The sequence below is a fragment of the Bombina bombina genome, chromosome 9, assembly GCF_027579735.1.
Source record: "Bombina bombina isolate aBomBom1 chromosome 9, aBomBom1.pri, whole genome shotgun sequence".
NCBI classification, from domain to species: domain Eukaryota; kingdom Metazoa; phylum Chordata; class Amphibia; order Anura; family Bombinatoridae; genus Bombina; species Bombina bombina.
This window is the reverse complement of record NC_069507.1, coordinates 134244740-134266808: the sequence shown is the minus strand read 5'-3', so window position 1 is coordinate 134266808 and position 22069 is coordinate 134244740.

Below are 22069 nucleotides of genomic sequence, written 5' to 3'. Positions count from 1 at the left end.
TCCAGATGTTCCGCATCTACTTTTGCTAGTTATCAAAAAACTAGCAGGTGCGCTCAGCACTTTTACGGCCCAGCGTACCTGGTTTTCAAACCGCCACCCCTGGAGGCGGCGATCCCATAGGAATCAATGGGAGTCTGACCATAGCGAAAGTTCATGTTCGCTGCTGACAGACATCCCATTGATTCCTATGGGAGCTGTCTACACCTAACACCCTAACATGTACCCCGAGTCTAAACACCACTAATCTGCCCCCCCTACACCGCCGCAACTAAATAAATGTATTACCCCCTAAACCGCCGCTCCCGGAGCCCACCGCAAGCTACTCTATACATATTAACCCCTAAACCGCCGCTCCCGGAGCCCACCCCAACTATAATAAATGTATTAACCCCTAAACCGCCGCTCCCTGAACCCGCCACAACCTATATTAAATGTATTAACCCCTATCCTGCCCCCCCTACACCGTCGCCACCTATAATAAATTTAATAACCCCTAATCTGCCCCCCCTACACCGTCGCCACCTATAATAAATTTATTAACCCCTATCCTGCCCCCCACTACGCCGCCGCCACTGTAATAAAATTATTAACCCCTAAACCTAAGTTTAACCCTAACCCTAACGCCCCCCTAACTTAAATATTAATTAAATAAATCTAAATAAATTAACTCTTATTAACTAAATGAATCATATTTAAAACTAAATACTTACCTTTAAAATAAACCCTAATATAGCTACAATATAAATAATAATTATATTCTAGCTATCTTAGGATTTATTTTTATTTTACAGGTACCTTTCAATTTATTTTAACTAGGTACAATAGCTATTAAATAGTTATTAACTATTTAATAGCTTACATAGCTAAAAGAAACTGAAATTTACCTGTAAAATAAATCCTAACCTAAGTTACAATTACACCCAACACTACACTATACTTTAATAAATTATTCCTATTTAAAAATAAATACTTACCTGTAAAATAAACCCTAAGATAGCTACAATATAATTATTAATTATATTGTAGCTATCTTAGGATTTATATTTATTTTACAAGTAACTTTGTATTTATTTTAGCTAGTTAGAATAGTTATTAAATAGTTATTAACTATTTAATAACTACCTAGCTAAAAGAAATACAAAATTACCTGTAAAATAAATCCTAACCTAAGTTACAATTAAACCTAATACTACACTATCATTAAATTAATTAAATAAACTACCTACAAATAACTACAATTAAATACAATTACATAATCTAACTAAAGTACAAAAAATAAAAAAAGCTAAGTTACAAAAAATAAAAAAATAAGTTACAAACATGTTAAAAATATTACAACAATTTTAAGCTACTTACACCTAATCTAAGCCCCCTAATAAAATAACAACCCCCCCCAAAATAAAAAAATGCCCTACCCTATTCTAAATTAAATAAAGTTCAAAGCTCTTTTACCTTACCAGCCCTTAAAAGGGCCATTTGTGGGGGCATGCCCCAAAGAAAACAGCTCTTTTGCCTGTAAAAGAAAAATACAACCCCCCCCAACATTAAAACCCACCACCCACATACCCCTAATCTAACCCAAACCCCCCTTACAAAAACCTAACACTAATCCCCTGAAGATCATCCTACCTTGTCTTCACTCAGCCGAGCAGCGATGGAACCGAAGTGGACATCCGGAGCGGAAGAAGTTAATCCTCCAAGCGGCGCTGAAGAAATCTTCCATCCGATGAAGTCATCATCCAGGCGGCGCTGAAGAAAAGTCTTCGATCCGGCCGATGTCATCTTCAAAGAGGCGCTGAAGAGGTCTTCTATCCGGGCAATGTCATCTTCCAAGCCGGGTCTTGAATCTTCCTCCCGCCGATGCGGAACCTCCTTCTTCACCGACGGACTACGACGAATGAAGGCTCCTTTAAGGGACGTCATCCAAGATGGCGTCCCCTCAATTCCGATTGGCTGATAGGATTCTATCAGCCAATTGGAATTAAGGTAGGAAAAATCTGATTGGCTGATGGAATCAGCCAATCAGATTGAGCTCGCATTCTATTGGCTGTTCCGATCAGCCAATAGAATGCGAGCTCAATCTGATTGGCTGATCGGAACAAATAACTACAATTAAATACAATTACATAAACTAACTAAAGTACAAAAAATAAAAAAAGCTAAGTTACAAAAAATAAAAAAATAAGTTACAAACATGTTAAAAATATTACAACAATTTTAAGCTACTTACACCTAATCTAAGCCCCCTAATGAAATAACAAACCCCCCCAAAATAAAAAAATGCCCTACCCTATTCTAAATTAAATAAAGTTCAAAGCTCTTTTGAACTATTCTATCAGCCAATCGGAATTAAGGTAGGAATATTCTGATTGGCTGATGGAGTCAGCCAATCAGAATCAAGTTCAATCCGATTGGCTGATCCGATCGTAGTCCGTCGGTGAAGAAGGAGGTTCCGCATCGGCGGGAGGAAGATTCAAGACCCGGCTTGGAAGATGACATTGCCCGGATAGAAGACCTCTTCAGCGCCTCTTTGAAGATGACATCGGCCGGATCGAAGACTTTTCTTCAGCGCCGCCTGGATGATGACTTCATCGGATGGAAGATTTCTTCAGCGCCGCTTGGAGGATTAACTTCTTCCGCTCCGGATGTCCACTTCGGTTCCATCGCTGCTCGGCTGAGTGAAGACAAGGTAGGATGATCTTCAGGGGATTAGTGTTAGGTTTTTGTAAGGGGGGTTTGGGTTAGATTAGGGGTATGTGGGTGGTGGGTTTTAATGTTGGGGGGGGTTGTATTTTTCTTTTACAGGCAAAAGAGCTGTTTTCTTTGGGGCATGCCCCCACAAATGGCCCTTTTAAGGGCTGGTAAGGTAAAAGAGCTTTGAACTTTATTTAATTTAGAATAGGGTAGGGCATTTTTTTATTTTGGGGGGTTTGTTATTTTATTAGGGGGCTTAGATTAGGTGTAAGTAGCTTAAAATTGTTGTAATATTTTTAACATGTTTGTAACTTATTTTTTTATTTTTTGTAACTTAGCTTTTTTTATTTTTTGTACTTTAGTTAGATTATGTAATTGTATTTAATTGTAGTTATTTGTAGGTAGTTTATTTAATTAATTTAATGATAGTGTAGTATTAGGTTTAATTGTAACTTAGGTTAGGATTTATTTTACAGGTAATTTTGTATTTCTTTTAGCTAGGTAGTTATTAAATAGTTAATAACTATTTAATAACTATTCTAACTAGCTAAAATAAATACAAAGTTACCTGTAAAATAAATATAAATCCTAAGATAGCTACAATATAATTATTAATTATATTGTAGCTATCTTAGGGTTTATTTTACAGGTAAGTATTTATTTTTAAATAGGAATAATTTATTAAAGTATAGTGTAGTGTTAGGTGTAATTGTAACATAGGTTAGTTTTTATTTTATAGGTAAATTACAGTTTCTTTTAGCTAGGTAAGCTATTAAATAGTTAATAACTATTTAATAGCTATTGTACCTAGTTAAAATAAATTGAAAGGTACCTGTAAAATAAAAATAAATCCTAAAATAGCTAGATTATAATTATTATTTATATTGTAGCTATATTAGGGTTTATTTTAAAGGTAAGTATTTAGTTTTAAATAGGATTCATTTAGTTAATAAGAGTTAATTTATTTAGATTTATTTAATTAATATTTAAGTTAAGGGTCGTTAGGGTTAGGGTTAGACTTAGGTTTAGGGGTTAATAATTTTATTACAGTGGCGGCGGCGTAGTGGGGGGCAGGATAGGGGTTAATAGGTTTAATATAGGTTGCGGCGGGTTCAGGGAGCGGCGGTTTAGGGGTTAAACTATTTATTTAGTTGCGGAGAGGTGCGGGATCAGCAGGATAGGGGTTAATAACTTTATAATAGAGGGCGACGGTGTAGGGGAGGCAGGATAGGGGTTACCAGGTATACTGTAGGTGGCAGCGGTGTCCGGGAGCGGCAGTTTAGGGGTTAATACATTTATAAGAGTTGCGGCAGGGTCTAGGAGCGGCGGTTTAGGGGTTAGTAACTTTATTGAGTTGCGGGAGGCTCTGGGGGCACCGATATAGGGATAGAACAGTGTAGTTTAGTGTGAGTGCTTAGTGACAGGCTAGCAATAAAGCTGGGAAAAAGCCGAAGAGCAGCGAGATTGGATGAGTGATAACTGTCACAGTCCGCTGCTCATCGCTACGTGGCTTTTTGACAGCTTTATTTGATAACTTAGGCGTATTTTTTCAGGTCCGTGGCGGCGAAGGTAGGCGAGCTTAGGCGGGCGTATTGGGCCGGCGGAGCCAGAAAAGTAGACGGCTTGATAACTACCCCCCATGGTCTTCCAACATAGATTGTTTTAAATCATTAACCCTAGTTCATCCCTAAATTATTATCATAATACTCAATTGCACAACTGGACAAATATTGTACCTAGGGCTGAACTTGTGAGAAATGTCACAGGTTCTCTAAATGTTTTCCTAGAATCTTCTTCCATTCTGTTTTTTTTCTGTAAAGGAACTAGATGCTGATTGTCTCTCTTACTCTTCCCAGGACTATTGTCTATGGATACAATGATAAATCCAAAAAGATTACAATCTAGATACCTATTTATTAAGAGTATTTATTTGAAGGTAATTGTTTATTTGGCAGCGCTGTCCTCCTTCAGGAGCTAGTTGGGCATTATCTTTTTCACAGGAAATTTCTGGTAAGGGAAGTTATTTATTAATTTATTTTGTATTGGGCTTCCTTACAATATTATTCTTTTGGATTTATTTGAGGGTGACTATTTTCTGACTGGATTCTGGTACTACATTTTGCTTGCTTCGTACCTTCCTTGTCACTTGACACATTGAAACCTGAGAGTAGACTAATTTTCTGTGAGAACTGAGTAAAGCAAAGCCCAAATGCAGAAATTCAAGAGAGTATCAACATATGAAGGGCCACTTCATAATTGCTTAATGCTTACCTACAGTATATACCCAGTAAGCTTCCTTTAATTTGAAATAGTGCTATTGCCATTGTACTTACTCACCAGGACTGTTACACTGTCATTATTTGGAATCCAAAACTAACAATATTTTGTCAATATTCTAAGAAATGTGTTGACACTGGTGCAACTAAATTGTTACATGTAATGTTTGCTTTATATTTTTTTAGTCTCTCTCTCTTGTCTAGTTGTTTGACCTCAGAAAATTTACATTGTATTTGATAAATATTATCTGTGGTGGAAAAAATAGGTAACCTATATTATAGACTTGCAAATCTTACCTTTTAGTTGTGAGAATATTTTTTTCCTAACTGTTGTAATACATCTAGTTCATAATGCTGTACTGCTCCCAGCAGTGTACTCGCAGAGCACTGCCGTTCGCAAGATGGAAATTATCCAATCAGCCACACTAACCACATGGCTCAGATGTGGAGCTAGCAATGTGGAACTAGCAGTGTTTTCTTCTCTGGACCAGCAGTGCTTTGTAAGTGCAGAGCAATATTTCCACTGTGGGTTAAACACATAGTAGTCTAGAGTCGATAGTCTTAAAATTACATGCTTTAATGGATTAGAGCATGTGATTTATTTGGACTATAATGGCCATTTAAGCCTGTTTCTACACTATCCCTCTTGCCTGCTGATCTGTTCCCTGGATATCCTATGTTACTGCTGACCTTAGACTGCTTGCCTCTGTGATTCCTCAATGCTCATCTCCTTTGTATAACCTGGCCTTTATGACAATTCTAACTTTATGTGCTTACCTGCATCTGCAACCTATCATCAACTTTATAAAAGATACTTATCCTATATCATCCCCCTCTGCTGTAAGTACAGGAGGTTCATGTCCAAGAAGTACAGGGTATTTGGGATGCTTTGTATTCAAACCACCTCAGCCCCTGGGTTTTCTTCTGGATTGACATTTCTCAGTACTACAATAGGCAATGATTTTAACTATAAAATAACATAAATAATAATCATATACTATACATCCTAGTTTATAGGGACATCGTAAACACAAACAAGTTAATAATCCAGATTAGGTGACCACCTCAGAAGAAGGCAACCTGATTCCCGTCTGTAAGCAAGAAATGTGAGAACATGTTTTCCACATTTGTTTGGGCCATTTTACAAATTCTCTCCTATTTTTACTCTGTTGCCTTATAATATTCCCATCCTCCCTCCTCTGTCTCCAGCTACTCCACCCCCTTAGCAGCCTATACAGCTTCACTTATTTCTTCATATCTTCTCACAACCGCAAACTCAGACAGATATTATACTTCATTACATACATCCTCCTTCTTGCAACTTCACTGCAAATCTCTGCAAGTACTTCCCAACCCTCCCCTCGACCCGCCCACCCTACTGCTTACTGCTGACTTAAAGGGACATTAAACACTAAATACATGCTAGATAGAATGATGCATTCAAAGAAAAGATTAGTCTCAGAATAACATCTAGATGTATTTTTTAAAGTTTAATTAGTTGTTTAAATATTGACAAAATAAGTGTAAAGCTTTAGTGTCTATAAAACAATGGGAGCTGCCATGTTGTAACTTAGGTTACCGTCTCTGCTGTGGCCAATTAGGGACAGTTATAAATAGGTCACTAGAGTGTGCAGCCAATGGCTGTGTGCAATATAACAGTATTCTGCTCTTCCATTTCAAACAGGAACTGAAGAACTCAGAATTGAATTACAGTAAAAGGGGACAAAATAAATAATACAATTATATTCCAGAATTGTATTACTGTATATGATTTATTATTTTATATTAACATCCAAAGTGTTTAATGTCCCTTTAAAGGCAACTTACACCCTAACGTATCATGTGACTGCTTTGTATTCTACCCTTCCACAAGTTATTTCACATCCTCAAATAAAAAAAAACAATTATTATAGTTTTGTAGTTCACTCTCCTGCTGTGTCATATATATATATATATATATTTAGATTGTAAGTTTGAGAGCCTCTTTAAAAGTAGCTCACGTTGTATAAAAATGCAGCTACTACTGATTGTGCTAAAGGTCAGGGTGTTCCTCTCCTTTATGTTTGTTTTTCCATATAAGTGTATTAATGTACATTGTAAAGTCTTACATCATTCCTCATTGTAAGCTTTTTATAGTATTGCACCCTTATTATTGTAATGTACCCTTGTATAGCGCTGCATAAAATGGTAGTTTATAAATAAATGATAATAAATAAATATAAAGAAGCAACATAGTCCTGGTGTTCAGCAGCAACACTGCCATTTATAGGTATTTAGCAAGGACAATTTTGCTATCTTGTTTTTTCAGCAGTAGCAGTCTGTATTCCTCTTCCTTAAAGGGGTATGAAGCCCAAAATATTTATTAATGATTCACACAAGAGAAAATAATTTTAAACAGCATACCAATTTACTTCTATTTTTCAATTTGCTTCATTTTTCAGATATCCTTTGTTGAAGAAATAGCAATTCACATGGGTGAGCCAATCACACTACTGAGCCTATTTTGATATTTTTTTTTATACAAAGTATATCAAGTTATTGAAGCAAATTAGATAATTGAAGTAAATTGGAAAGTTGTTTAAAAATTAATAATCTTTCTAATTTGTAAAAAGAAAAAATGTGGGTTTCATATCCCTTTTAAGCCTGTGGTTCTGGTTCCCCAAAGTTTGTCTGAGCTGCTGTAAATTTGTGCTGTCTTATCCACCTCTGTAATCAAATTGTTCAGAAATGCTTGTTATTCTATTATCATGTTAAATTGTGCAAATTTGTGATACACCATTGAGAATTTGGGGTAGATTTACCTTTAGTCGAGCATACGCTGTTGGCATTTAACATTGCACAAGCATTTCCAGTGGAATGCTTGTGCAATGCTATCCCCTGCTCAGCGACCGCCAATTGGCCGCGAGCAGGGGTGTCAATCATCCCAATCGTATCAGGATGATTTTAGTCTGCCACATAAAAGTTGACGGAGAAGTCGAGGCTGCTTAATAAATCTACCCCTTTGTTGCAATTTTTAAGTGAAGTTTGAACTTTGGGAACAAATCTTATTTTCTGTGACACAAAGTCTAGGAAAGCAGACTTTGTCTGTAAGCTTTTGTTGTAGCCAGTGCTGAACAATGTCTCAATAACACACAGGAATACCTTGTTTATTTTTTGCCTGGCAAATGCAATTCCTGATTTCGGCGTCTCCTAGCTTTTAGTTGCCTCATGGATCACGTGACCTGTTTTCAACCAATCTGCTTCCTGTAGTAAAAGTCCATTCACGGTGCACTGTTTTTTAGTAGATTTCTTTTTACAAACATTGGCTTTTCGACTTTAAGCGAGATTTGGGTTATTACCACTAGCGCAAAATAAGTTTTTACGAAAACGCAACCCGACTAGCACAAAAAGCTTAATGGGACACTGAACCCAAATTCTTTCTTTCATGATTCAGATAGAGCATGACATTTTAAGCAACTTTCTAATTTACTCCAATTATCAATTTTTCTTCATTCTCTTGCTATCTTGTAAATTTTAGAAGCCAGTTCATTTTAGGTTCAGCACCATGGATAGCACTTGATTTTTTGAGGCTTACATTTACCCACCAATAAGCAAGCATAACCCAGATTCTCTACCAAAAATGGCCTTGCTCCTATGCATCCCATGCCTGCTTTTTAAATAAAGATAGCAAGAGAACGAAGAAAAATTGATAATAGGAGTAAATTAGAAAGTTGCTTAAAATTGCATGCTCTATCTCTGAATCATGAAAGAAATAAATTGGGTTTAATGTCCCTTTAACTGTGAAAAAGAAATATACCACACAACTTGTAATCTAGCCCTTAGCGTTTAGATTTTATGACATAAACAAATTTAACCTGATCTATCAAAGGTCTATTAGCCTGAATTATTTTTTGTCTTACATTTTGATTTTGGGAGCTAACCTGGCTAAGGTAAGATGGCACTCCATTTGAATACATATAAGCTCCCACAAAATGATTATTAATACCATCTTTTGCATGTTATATCAAAAAAATTTTGCCTGAAATGTTGATATGGGAGGCTAGCCCTCCTCCAAATTAAATACCTGATATCCAGGGGACAAATCCAGTGGGAACGCATGGGAACAGAGTTCCTGCACCTTTTTTTTTTTAACCTAAAAATGTGTGTGTTCGGCTTCTCAGTATTCAGTATCAGTTGAAGCCTACATTATAAATAAAAATTTCATCTCTGCTATGTAAAAATGTAACCTCAGGCCCAAAGACAACTATTCAGCCCTTCATTGGTTTTAATTTGCTGTCCTTAACCAGAGTGTATAGATTATGTATATATATATATATATATATATATATATATATATATATATATATATATATATATATATATATATATATATATAAAGTGTGTGTTTGTATGTATGTGTGTATAAAACAATATTCATTGTGTGTGGGGGGGGGGGGGGGTGGAAGCCTTGGTGAGTTCCCACAATTTTTTTTGTTTTGTAGGACTTTTGTAGGACTTGACCCCTGCTGATATATCTGTTATTATGTTAGATCTATAAAAAAAACTGACTGATCATTCCTTATCTACCAAATATTTATCAAATGAAATCAAAATTTATCTAAATCAGTGTGTAAGTAAGCAAGTTGTTTCTTCAAAGCTATCCAATACACAGAAGACTAACAGCTTTAAAACATGAATGAAAACAAAATTTAAAAAGCTTCTCTGTTTACAATCTTCATAGTAGTAGTGTTCAGTGATTAAATATTTAGCATTTAAGTTCAAAAGTTCAAAAGTTACTTAAAGGTAAAACATTTATAGATGCACTATTCACCTCTGTTTTGTCATTACAGGGCAAGTCATTCTGTCACATAAGATTGCATTTTTTGTTTTTTATTAAATGACATTAACAGAGGTGACATATCGGGCACTATGTCTAACAAATATGTATAAAAAAATACAATATTGGATAGATATAAGATACCTTTTAAACGGTTTTAATGTTTAAAAAATAGAATTTGTTCATTAGATACTCAACTGTAATGGAAGTGAGAATTGTATTTTTCATGGTATTATGTGAGATTGACTTTTAGAGTAGAAAAATATGATATATTTTACTGATTAATATTTTGAATTAATGTTTTTTTTAAAAAAGATCCTGGACCAACCTACAAATAAAATCACTCTAAAGTGAAAGGTAAATTAGTCTAGGAAAGTGGTTTAAAAAGAATTAGCAATTCTTGCATCAGATTGCTAAATGGGATTTAGCAAAATATATATTTTAAATTTTACTGATTTTAACAGATACATATACGAAGAAGCTTATAATAGATATGTAATTTTCATCAAGAGAACTTGTACATAATCTTTGCAGCTGATTGGGGTATGGCCTGGATCATAATCCTACCAGAGGTTGGCAAATTTTCTTCTTTGGGACAGAACAAATGGAACATGCAACTAGAAATAAAGTAAGGCTATGAAGGGGCCTTGTTGTAAAGATGAGATCATGTTCGAAATTCTTTGAAACTTGCTTTACCTATCTGAGCAGGTGTTCCTGCCTTTAATATATATAGTTATATTAAAAGGACAATAAAGTCAATTTTAAACTTTCATAATTCTGATATAGCATACAATTTTAAACAACTTTCCAATTTACTTTTATAATTTATTTTGCTTCTTTTTCTTTGTATCATGTGTTTAAAAGCAAAACTAGGTAAGCTCAGGAGCAGCAGTGCACCACTGGGAGCTAGCTGTTAGCCCAGCCTTTCTAAGGGTTTCGTTTACAGCCTCTACTTTTTGTAGATGAGAATCCCAATCTGAACTGTGAATAATGAAGTCATCCAAATATGCAGCAGCATATTGTGCATGAGGTCTGAGTAACTTTTCCATCAACCATTGAAATGTTGCTGGAGTTCCTTGCAGGTCAAAAGGCCTCAACTTATAGTGAAACAAGCGATTTGTAGTATCAAAGGCCATTTTCTCTCTAGAGTGCTAAGATAACGGTATCTGCCAATAACCTTTAGTGAGGTCCAAAGTTGAGAGAAATCTGGCTAGTCTTCCTACAAGCTCAAAATGTAATATTTAATTTAGCTTTCTGAAATCGTTGCAGAACCTAATAGAGCCATCAAGTTTGGGTACTAACACAATTGGACTAAACCAGTTACTCTGAGATTCCTCAATCACTCCAAGCTCAAGCCTTTTTTTTTTCGTTTTAATAATCTTTTATTGAGGTTTTTATAAGACAAATCATAATATACGTATACAAATACAACAATAATCAGAATCTAGGTTATTTTTCTAGGCAATGTCAGTGAGTGTACAGTTAACAATGTTTTAGTTGTAGAAGAACATGTTATCTGTAGATATATTTGGGAAAACAGTAGACCTTACTTATTAGTGAAACCTCCTCTTCTTAGTTGTAGACATACATCAATATGAGTGACACCCTCAGATTAAGGTGAACATAGACAACAGTATAGTCTGAATGAACTATAAATCTACTTAAAAACAAATATGCAAAAATGAAACCTTGTTTTCTTTAGCATATGTTCCTCATGTGATTAGAGAATATCTCTTGGACCTTGCTAGACTAGTGATATAGTAAAGAGGAATAATAACAGTGACAGTGGCCACTCTTGGGCCTTAGCATGTATACATACTGTATATAAGAGTAATTAATAGCTGTAGTTATATGTAACTTAGATAAGCAATAATAAGATAGATGTTTGAATATATGATAGCAATAGTTTTATACTCAGAAGAGCAAAAAATGCTAGATATTCAAATATGCTAGGGTAAAAATTTTGTATGGAGTTTTATGTAGCTTAGAAAAGCAATACTAAAATAGATGTTTAAATATACTATAGCAACAATTTTGTAAGGAGTTGTATGTAGCTTAGATAAGCAATGGTAAATTAGATGCTCAAATATAGTTCTACAGCTTTGATATAGATAGGGACCAACTTATGGACTGGAGAGAGTTCTGGACCTAGAGGGTAAGTGTATGTATAAAAGTGAGATTTAATCTATGCAATCATCTAAACTATGGAGGAGTTAGGATACAATCTAAGACCTTAGATATGGACAACCAATTATTAATGGTCCACTGTTTAAAAATAGGCAGATAATAGGGCAATAGCATTTGGGCTAATATGTACAATTTTCTGGGTGTGATGATAATGCTATACTATGAAAAGTAAAGGAAATATATTGTAATAACAATTACTATTTAGTGTAACAGAGAAAGTGACATGAAAAAAAAATAACTCTAGATGAACATTCAATAGGTCATAGTATAAATATTATCGGGTCCCTTTATCAATACAAAGACCCCCGAAGATCCATAAAGGACAAAGGGATATATTTCTAACATGTGCAGTTCTAGGGACCTCTAAATATTGAATAGCAATTAAAGACTGGTGAAGTGATTAGGCAATAATACTCAGGCTTACTTGATTTGCAATCCCGATACTATCAGATAAATTGCAGTGAGTGCACTAAGAGAATAAAATACTAGAGTTACAACCTCAGTGAGCACCCGATTAGTAATCTAAATGTTTCTTATAGGAATTCTTATTAAAATTATATATATACAACGCCAACATCTAAAGGATACAATCTCCCAAAGTGAGATCCCTAAAAACTGAAAGAGAATATATATATATATACAGGTATACCTCACTGTACAGCGCTTCACTTTACAGCGATTCGCTAATACAGCGCTTTGTGGAGCTGAAGTTCAACCTCCAAGGATTTTGAAACAGTGTTGTAATCATCGTGAGATTGCTAGAAAAGTGAATGGCACCATTTTGCTATGCTTAGTTCACTCTGTTTATAGCATTGCAGTGCAATCTGTGTCTCAGTGCTAGTAATTGTCACTATTTTACAGGTACAGTATTTATTGAATACTAATTGAATACTTGCTGTGCTAGTGTTAAACTAAACGTAGCACTATTGCACCCCTAATATATGTTAGTTGAAACATGTTTTCAGGATTTTAAACACTGAAAAGAAAGCTAGAACTGCCTTGTTTCACTTTAAGGCGGTTTTCACTTTACAGCAGGGCTCCGGTCCCTAACCCGCTGTATGAGCGGGGTAGCGGGGTATACCTGTATATATATATATATATATATATATATATATATATATATATACAGGTAGCCCTCAGTTTACGCCGGGGTTAGGTTCCAGAAGGAATGGTTGTAAATCGAAACCGTTGTAAACTGAAACCCATTTTGTAATGTAAGTCAATGGGAAGTGAGAGAGATAGGTTCCAGGTCCCTCTCAAAATTGTCATAAATAACACCTAATACATTATTTTAAAAGCTTTGAAATGAAGACTTTAAATGCTAGACAGCATTATAAACCTAATAAAATAATCACACAACACAGAATATATAATTAAACTAAGTTAAATGAACAAAAACATTTGCTAAACAGCATTATAAACCTAATAAAATAATCACACAACACAGACTTCACTTGCATTTCTCTGCAAACAGTTCTTTCTATGCATTCCAATCTGGACTGAGTTATAGACAGGAAGATCTTGTTCCTTTGAAATCTGCTCTATAGCTCAGGTCTGGTTAAACTGATTAATTTCAGCTAGCTTGGCTTTACTGCAACACAAGCGGATAGCTCCACCTACTGGCTATTTTAATAAATGCACTGCTTCTCAATGCTTTTCAATAGCAGTCACATGACTGGAAAAAAAGGTTGTTATTCTGAAACGGTGTAAATTGAACCGTTGTAAAACGAGGGCCACCTGTATATATATATAGGAATTCTTATTAAGATGCATATCCATAGGTAAACTGGATTAAAGCATTTACACGGGGTGGGCGATACATAACATAGCACTAACACTTTTAGAAACTCAATTAGAAACAAAAGGAGCCATGGGGTCTTTAACGGACATAGTGGTACTGATTATCAGACATTAAAAAGAACAAGTAATGAGAGCAGTGTCTCAACAATAAAGTCCTTTTGTGATGGTAAGATGCCTCTTAAAAATATTACCCAATGCCAGTTTTAAAGCATAATGTGGTCAGAGTCCAGGCGAGTAAGCTAAAGAACGCCACCTGAAGAGTATTTCTAGTAGAGGTTAGGAAATATGTTAGACAACGTAGCCATGATACCGGCTGCTGACAGACTCCTTCCAATAGCATGGAGACATTGGATCTGTGTATCAGGGACCCGTCCGCACTCCATGACCCATCCATCCAGTTCCATGCGTCTTTTCTGCTTAGGAACGATCGTTCATTGTGTGATGGTTCTCCATCTTTGCTCGTATTTTTCTCAAGGAGCGGGAAGTTCTTTCTTAACTTAGATCCGGCGGGTATATCATCTCAAGGCAAACAGATGTCTTTCTTCCCTGGATCCAAACTCCGGGCAGAAGATAACTTCCTTGCTGGTAAGTCAGATGATTTTAAGGCTTCATGCTGCAAGTAATCTGAGATGGGTGGAATAAATGCACAGTGATTCGTTTGGTTTGTAGTTTGTAGTGGGGTTTCGTCTGATAGCCCAGCCTCTGACTTTAATGTGGTTCTTAGCATGTCTATTCTTGCACAAAATTTCTGCTCTAAATTCTTCAGTAGAATTTGTATTTCGCAGTATATCTCTTCTACAGTTAGCCCTTGAACAGACTATTTCTGTCTATGCTACCCGGCGGACCTGGTGGGGGGGGAGTTGATGTCTGTATAGTAAGCCGTCACCTAAGAATTAACGGTCCAGACCAGATCACGAGAGTTGGAATGCCACACAACTGATATGTTTTTGCTCAGCTTTTATTCATAGTTTCAGCTATGGCACTTTTATATGCAGATGTCAGATAACTCTGAAGATAATTGACAGATTATTATTTGATCTCTCCAAGCTCCTGGTATTTCAGCCTAACATGGCTGCAGCCCGGACACACCCCTCAAGCATTTTTTTAACTTCTGCCATTACAGCTTCCCTTCTGGCTTCAGGTATTCTATATGATAATACCTTATCCCAGGCTCTGTGATTATGTCATGGGTGGTTTCACTAGTTCTCCCTGGCATAGGTGAAAAGACTTCCCTATTCCTTTCTAACATGTCTTTAGCTTCCTCTGCTCTGGGGAAATTCCTACCGATGGTTCTAAGTGCATGGAGTTAACTTTTGTGTTTTCCATTACAGCTATACAGGCCTCTGTCTCTCTATGATTTTAGAAGATTTACATGGAAGATTTGCTCTTTCCTGTGCCACTCTGGCTGTCTAACTTTGTAATTCAAAGGTCTTAATCTTTCTATAATTTCATAGGGACCCTGCCAACGAGCCAGAACCTTACTCTCAGCTGTTGGGACTAAAACCATTACTCGGTCACCTGCTTGAAACTGTCTCTGTGTAGAATTCTGATCATAGTTAAGTTTTTGAGTACCCTGAGCTTTCTCCATATGCTGGCAGATAAGGGGAACAACATGAGACATGCATTCCTGTATCTGCTCTATATGCTGTAGCACATTGGGCTAGATTTATCAAGCTGAGGCATATAAGCGCCCCTGTCTGCTGCAGCTCACCTCTTGCAGGGCAAATTTCCCAGGAAGAATTTACCATTGAACATGAGCACTATTTTGCGCTCGCGTGCAATCCCGCCCCCTGCTGTCAATCTCCCCGGTCAGACTAAACCGCAGAGAATTAATTTTGACACCTTAGAGGTGGCTAAAGGTTAGGAAAGCAGTGGTATGATGACCGCTGCTTGTTAAATTCGGCGAGCAGGTTCTCTTCTGAGAACCTGCAGCCATAGGGGCTCAAAGGCTGGCTAAAACCTTTGATAAATCAACCCCATTGTTTCCAAGGACCCCTTGTTCTCCCCAAGTTTCATAAAGAATATCTAACATACCCCTAGGATGCCTGCCGTACAAAAGTTAAATCAGAGAGAAGCCTGCTAAACTTTGAGAAATCTCTTGGACTGCAAATAGCAAATAGGGAATAAGTATGAACCCAATCCTTACCATTCCTGCTAACAACTTTCCTTAACATGGACTTATGGGTGCAGTTAAATCTTTCTACTAACCCATCTGTCTGAGGTATACTAAAGTTCTTAAAGTTAGAAAATCTGTCACCCATGCACTTGTCAGTAGTCGACTGGACTACGGCAATGCACTCTATGCCGGGTCCACCATCAAGCTCCAGAAAGGACTACAACGCATCCAGAACACCTCGGCCAGACTCGACATCCCTCGACATCCCTCGCCAAAGCCACATCACTGAACACCTAAGGAACCTACACTGGCTCCCCGTCAACAAGAGAATCACCTTCAAGCTCCTAACCTATGCATTCAAGGCCCTACACAACATTGGTCCCGAATACATCAACCACCGCGTCAATTTCTACACCCCCTCCAGACATTTCCGCTCTGCCGACTAAGCACTCGCAGTCATCCCCTGGAGGAAAATCCTTCTCCTATATGGCAGCAAGGTCATGGAACTCCCTCCCGCTGCACCTCAGACAATCCACTTTCCTTACAAACTTCAGGAAGGACCTCAAGACCTGGCTCTTCGACTGAATCATCTTCCTTTAGCCCCCCTCTCTCCCACCTCCCTTAGCACCTTGAGACCCTCATGGGTGATTAGTTTGCGCTTTACAAGCACCCAATAGATAGATAGATAGAAAGCCTGTATCTTAAATAATTAACATAGCTCCCTCATGAAGCAAGAGACAAAAGGTGTCCCTTGGTCAGTGAGTGTTTCTTTCGGAATGCCCACTCATGAAAACACTTGTATTCAAATGCTATCAATGGAGACAGCACACATCCACCTGGGGCACGGATACAGCAGGGACTGTCAATCGCAGTATCCACAATGAAAAACAATGGAATCCAGCCTCTTGTCCAAAACAATGATAAAACCTTTTTATTGGGTCCACATCATGGGAAAAAAAGACTATGTTTTAAGCCCTATTTTGGGCTCTTAGTCATGACTAAGTAGGATTACAAACACACAGATTTTTATAACACATTTTGGCTCCAAAGTTCACTTCCTGTTACAAATTACTCCATCTAGTGGCTAAAATCAGACATCACATTTCATAAATCTTATTTTGTCATATTGCAACATGGGAAATTTCCTCCAAAACACACAAATTATCATACTCTGAGTGTATGTATTAATTTAAAATGTCATCAGACAAAAGCACAGTGATTTTCACAAACAAATAAGCATGCAGAAGTTTTAAAGAGACAGTACACCAATACAATTATTAGAACAAAAAAATCTACTATAAAACTCCAACAGATCTTTTTACACATCAATTCAGGATACAACCTGGTACAGACTTGCCAATTTTTACAGAGAAATTAGTATATAAGATTTTTTAAAGGGACAGTGCACTGGACAATTACTGTACAAAAATAAAGTCCAATCAAACTCAGTTTTAAGTCCTTTTGGAACTAAAGTATCAATTTTATTTATCCAAAACATCTCCCTTTTCTTTAAAAGATGCTCCCTGTATCCTTCCTTCCTTGGCTTATGTATTCTTTCTATTACTTGAAACCTAAGTTGGCTGATTTTATGGCCCATTTTAAAGAAATGAGATGATACAGGAGCATCCTTGTTCTTACACCTAATATTGGTTTTGTGTTGGTTAATCCTCTCTCTTATCTCCCTGCTCATTTTGCCAATGTATACAAGTTCAAACAGACATTTAATTAAGTAAATTACAAAGACTGACCTACAAGTTAAATATTCCTGGATCTTTTATTTAGTTCCTAATAAAGGATGATAGAAATAACTGCCTTTTATCATAGAATTACAGTTTCCACATGACAAGAATTGTAAACACCCCATCTTGGGTGTACTTATTGTTCCCTGAATTGTACATTTATTACTCCCTATATCTGCCTTAACAAGGGTAATTTTTAAGTTTGTATTTCTTTTATAAACTGGTAGGGGATATAAAAAAAAAACCTTTTGACATGTGGGTTACATTCTTTTAATATAGGCCAGTGTTTTCTCACAATACTCATGATTGTATTACTCAATTTACTATATCTAGAGACAAACACAAGTCTATTATTATCCTTTTGTTACTTTCTGTTTTTGTATAATAACAACATTAAATTTGAAGGCTCATTAAGTCTCCTGATATCAAGGTCATAGCACTGCCAGAGTCCACCAATGCTTCAGTGTCTTTATTATTTAAACCAACTGAAACTTTGAAACTAGGTACACCTTCCATCATAACTAAATAGAGGAACAGAGGATGCACCAAATATAGGCAATATAATCTCACTAATGGATTTTTTATTGCCTATTTTTGGTGCAGCCCTATTTGTTTAGTGGTTCTTTTTAGTGTCCTGCTGAAGGAGGCACTGTATTTGAGAGGTTTGTTTTTTCTCCCACTAGCGCAGATATTCTACACATTTTTTGCGTTACACCTTCCACCATAACTGCTAGGTTCAGTCCACACTGCATCGGTTCTGACATATTCAGGCATCTTACTCTGATATGCTCCTTTTTACCACACTCAAAACAGCTGATCGTGTTTTTTTCCTAAACACCCTTCCTTTACAAAGGCATAGTTTCTCTCTTCTTTCCAGGGATGTGTTTCTGTTCCAGACCCAATGTCAGACTCTGCCTTTCTGATACCAGGCTTCTGAATTTTACTAAGTGACTTAGCCTTGAGAGGGACAAGAGTGCCTGATCCAGCTTTGACTGGCACAGCAGATGTTTTCTTTAGGTCCTTTACAGATAAGTATCTTTCCACTTGCACCACCATGGCGTCATATGTAGTAGGGTTTCCTTGTCCAACCCAATCACAGAGGCCATGTGGAAATTCTCGCAGATATCTGTCAAGTACTAGGGTTTCCATGATCTGTGCAGGGCTTTGCTCCTCTGGTCTGAGCCACTTTCTTGCCAGATAAATCACATCAAACAACTGTAATCGAGGAGCCTTTCTCTTATTAAACCGCCAGTTATAGAAACGTTGAGCTAATTAATAATGGGTATCATAGACAACTATTAAAGGGATAGTAAACACCAAAAATGTTATGTTTTAAAAAGATAGATAATCTTTTTATTTACCATTCCCCAGTTTTACATAACCAACACTATTATTGAAATATACCTTTTACCTCTGTATTTAACTTGTATCTAAGCTTCTGAGGAGCCTCCTTATCTCAGATCTTTTGACAGACTTGCAGTCCATGTAATTAGTGCTGACTCTTAAATAACTCAACGTGCATGAGCACAATGTTATTTATATGAAACGCATGAGCTAATACCCTATTAGCTGTGAAAAACTGTCAAATGCATTCAGATAAGAGATGCCTTCAAGGGCTTAGAAATTAGCATTATGAGCCTACCTAGGTCTAGCTTTCAACTAAGAATACCAAGAGAACAAAGCCAATTTGATGATAAAAGTAAACTAGAAAGTGGATTTAAATTGCATGCCCTATCTGAATCATGAAAGTTTAATTTGGACTTTACTACCCCTTTAAGGATTGATGAATAGGGATGGACAAATGTGGTGATAGTGTAATTTGCTTGGTAGAACAAATAGTCTTGAGGACATTCCTTTTGGACAATTGAATGTTGATAAGAACAAAAATCCATTAAAATTCAGTTATCAAATGTTGTTTCCGGTTTTCGAATGTTACTTTGTTTTTGAATGTTCATAATTAGATTGAAAATCCTTATTCGAAATTTTGAATGTAACATTCATTTTAACAAATATTTTAACAAATATTATTCAAAAGTTCAATACTTCATATTGTAGGGAATTTAGTAAATTGATACATAATAGATACAAATATATAGATTCAAATTTTTCTATTTTGATTATTGCATAATTTTAATATTACATTTAAAGAGAGCATTAGAAATACTATTACAAATGCATCAATTCAAATTTTGAAATTTGAATGTTGCATAATTTAATTTGAATTATGCAATATTCTAATTAGAAAAAATTGAATTGAATATTACTTTATTAGAAATACTATTACATTAATCGAATGTTGGAATTTTTTACAAACATTTATATTTGAAACGAATGAATGATTGAATTTGTTTCATTTTTTAAATGTTGAAAACATTCACGCATCCATACTGATGAGAGACTAAATATTGTTCTTACATTAAAGTCAAAATCTGGTTTCTATATAAATCAAAGTCAAAGACACTTGCTGTATCTGTAATCACTTTTAAATTAGCAGGTTAAAATAATATTTATTAAAGTGATGACCACTGCAGTCTTTGCACATATATGGTTAAAGGGACACTGTACCCAATTTTTTTCTTTTGTGATTCAGATAGAGCATGCAATTTTAAGCAACTTTCTAATGTACTCCTATTATCAAATTTTCTTCATTCTCTTGGTATGTTTATTTGAAAAGCAAGAACTTAAGTTTAGATGCCGGCCCATTTTTGGTGAACAACCTGGGTTGTCCTTGCTGATTGGACAGCACCAATAAACAAGTGCTGTCCATGGTTCTGAACCACAAATTTGCTGGCTCCCTAGCTTAGATGCCTTCTTTTTCAAATAAAGATAACAAGAGAACGAATAAAAATTGATAACAGAAGTAAATTAGAAAGTTGCTTAAAATTGCATGCTCTATCCGAATCATGAAAGAAAAAAATTTGGGTTCAGTATCCCTTTAAGTAAAACTCTATACTAGGATTTGAGGTTAATCACCATTACAAACAAGTCATCAATTCAGGGTTTTCACTGTGTATATTACTTGTCATGTTCATGAAAGATTTATTATGACAGATTTTAAACTATTAGGAGATTTGAATATTAATTATTTTTTCCTAGACATATTTACCAGCCTCAGACTAGCAGGCATTAAACATTTTATAATGCATATATCATTCATATTGTATGGTCAGATGTATTATTTCTACTCAGCATATGGAATATGGTGCAACATGTATATAAAAAAAATATTTATTGTAAATTGTCATTACTACAAATAAAATAAATTGATTACATAAAGGGGAGGGGCTGAAATGTGTTTTTGAATTGCTAACTGACTAGCAGGTAATTGTGAGGTTTTGAACAGTTACAGATGTCACAGTTAAAGGGACAGTCTACACCAGAATTGTTATTGTTTTAAAAGATAGATAATCCCTTTTTTACCCATTCCACAGTTTTGCATAACCAACACAGTTATATTTATATATTTTTTACCTCTGTGATTATCTTGTATCTAAGCCTCTGCAAACTGCCCCTTTATTTCAGTTCTTTGACAGACTTGCAGTTTAGCCAATCAGTGATGGCTCCCAGGTAACTTCACGTACATGAGCACAGTGTTATGTATATGAAAAACATGAACTAACACCCTCTAGTAGTGAAAAACCTGTTAATATGCATTCTTAAGAGGCGGCCTTCAAGGTCTAAGAAATTAGCATATGAACCTCCTAGGTTAAGCTTTCAACTAAGAATACCAACTAAGAATACCAAGAGAACAAAGAAAAATTTGTGATAAAAGTAAATTGGAAAATTGTTTAAAATGACATGCCCTATCTGAATCATGAAAGTTTTTTTTGGACTAGACTGCCCCTTTAATGACATCACAACTGCACCAGCTGCAGACAGAAGAAGCACCATAACCAAGCAACCCTGAGCTACTGACTCAGCAAACGTGCAGGATTTTAAAGAAAAAACACAGAGCATTAAGGACTGAAGGTAAGTTAATTGATTTATTTACCAAATTTAGCTACAGAGTTTGGTGAGATATGGACATTTAATAGAAATCCCAGGGCTGTTGCACCACAAACCTCATTTGCCCCTTCCCTGTCTAGTTCCCCAATCACATTCTTTCACTTTCCCATTGAGCCTTGTACTATCTATTTTGACAGATTTAGTTTTTCCTTTCTCTCTACTGTACACTGGCTCCATGTTTCCCTTCCCCTACACACTTTTCCCCGAATGAAGGGCACTCTCAGGATTTCTGATAATTGCGTAACAGCAAAATTTATTCTTAATATCAACACTTGTTCATAGTCGACGTTTCGGCTTTCACAGAAGCCTTCCTCAAGACAAATAACATCTCATATCGGCATCCAGCCGTGCTCACCAAACAGAGAACATTGTATCATACTTCTGTGAAAGCCAAAACGTCGACTATGAACAAGTGTTGATATTAAGAATAAATATT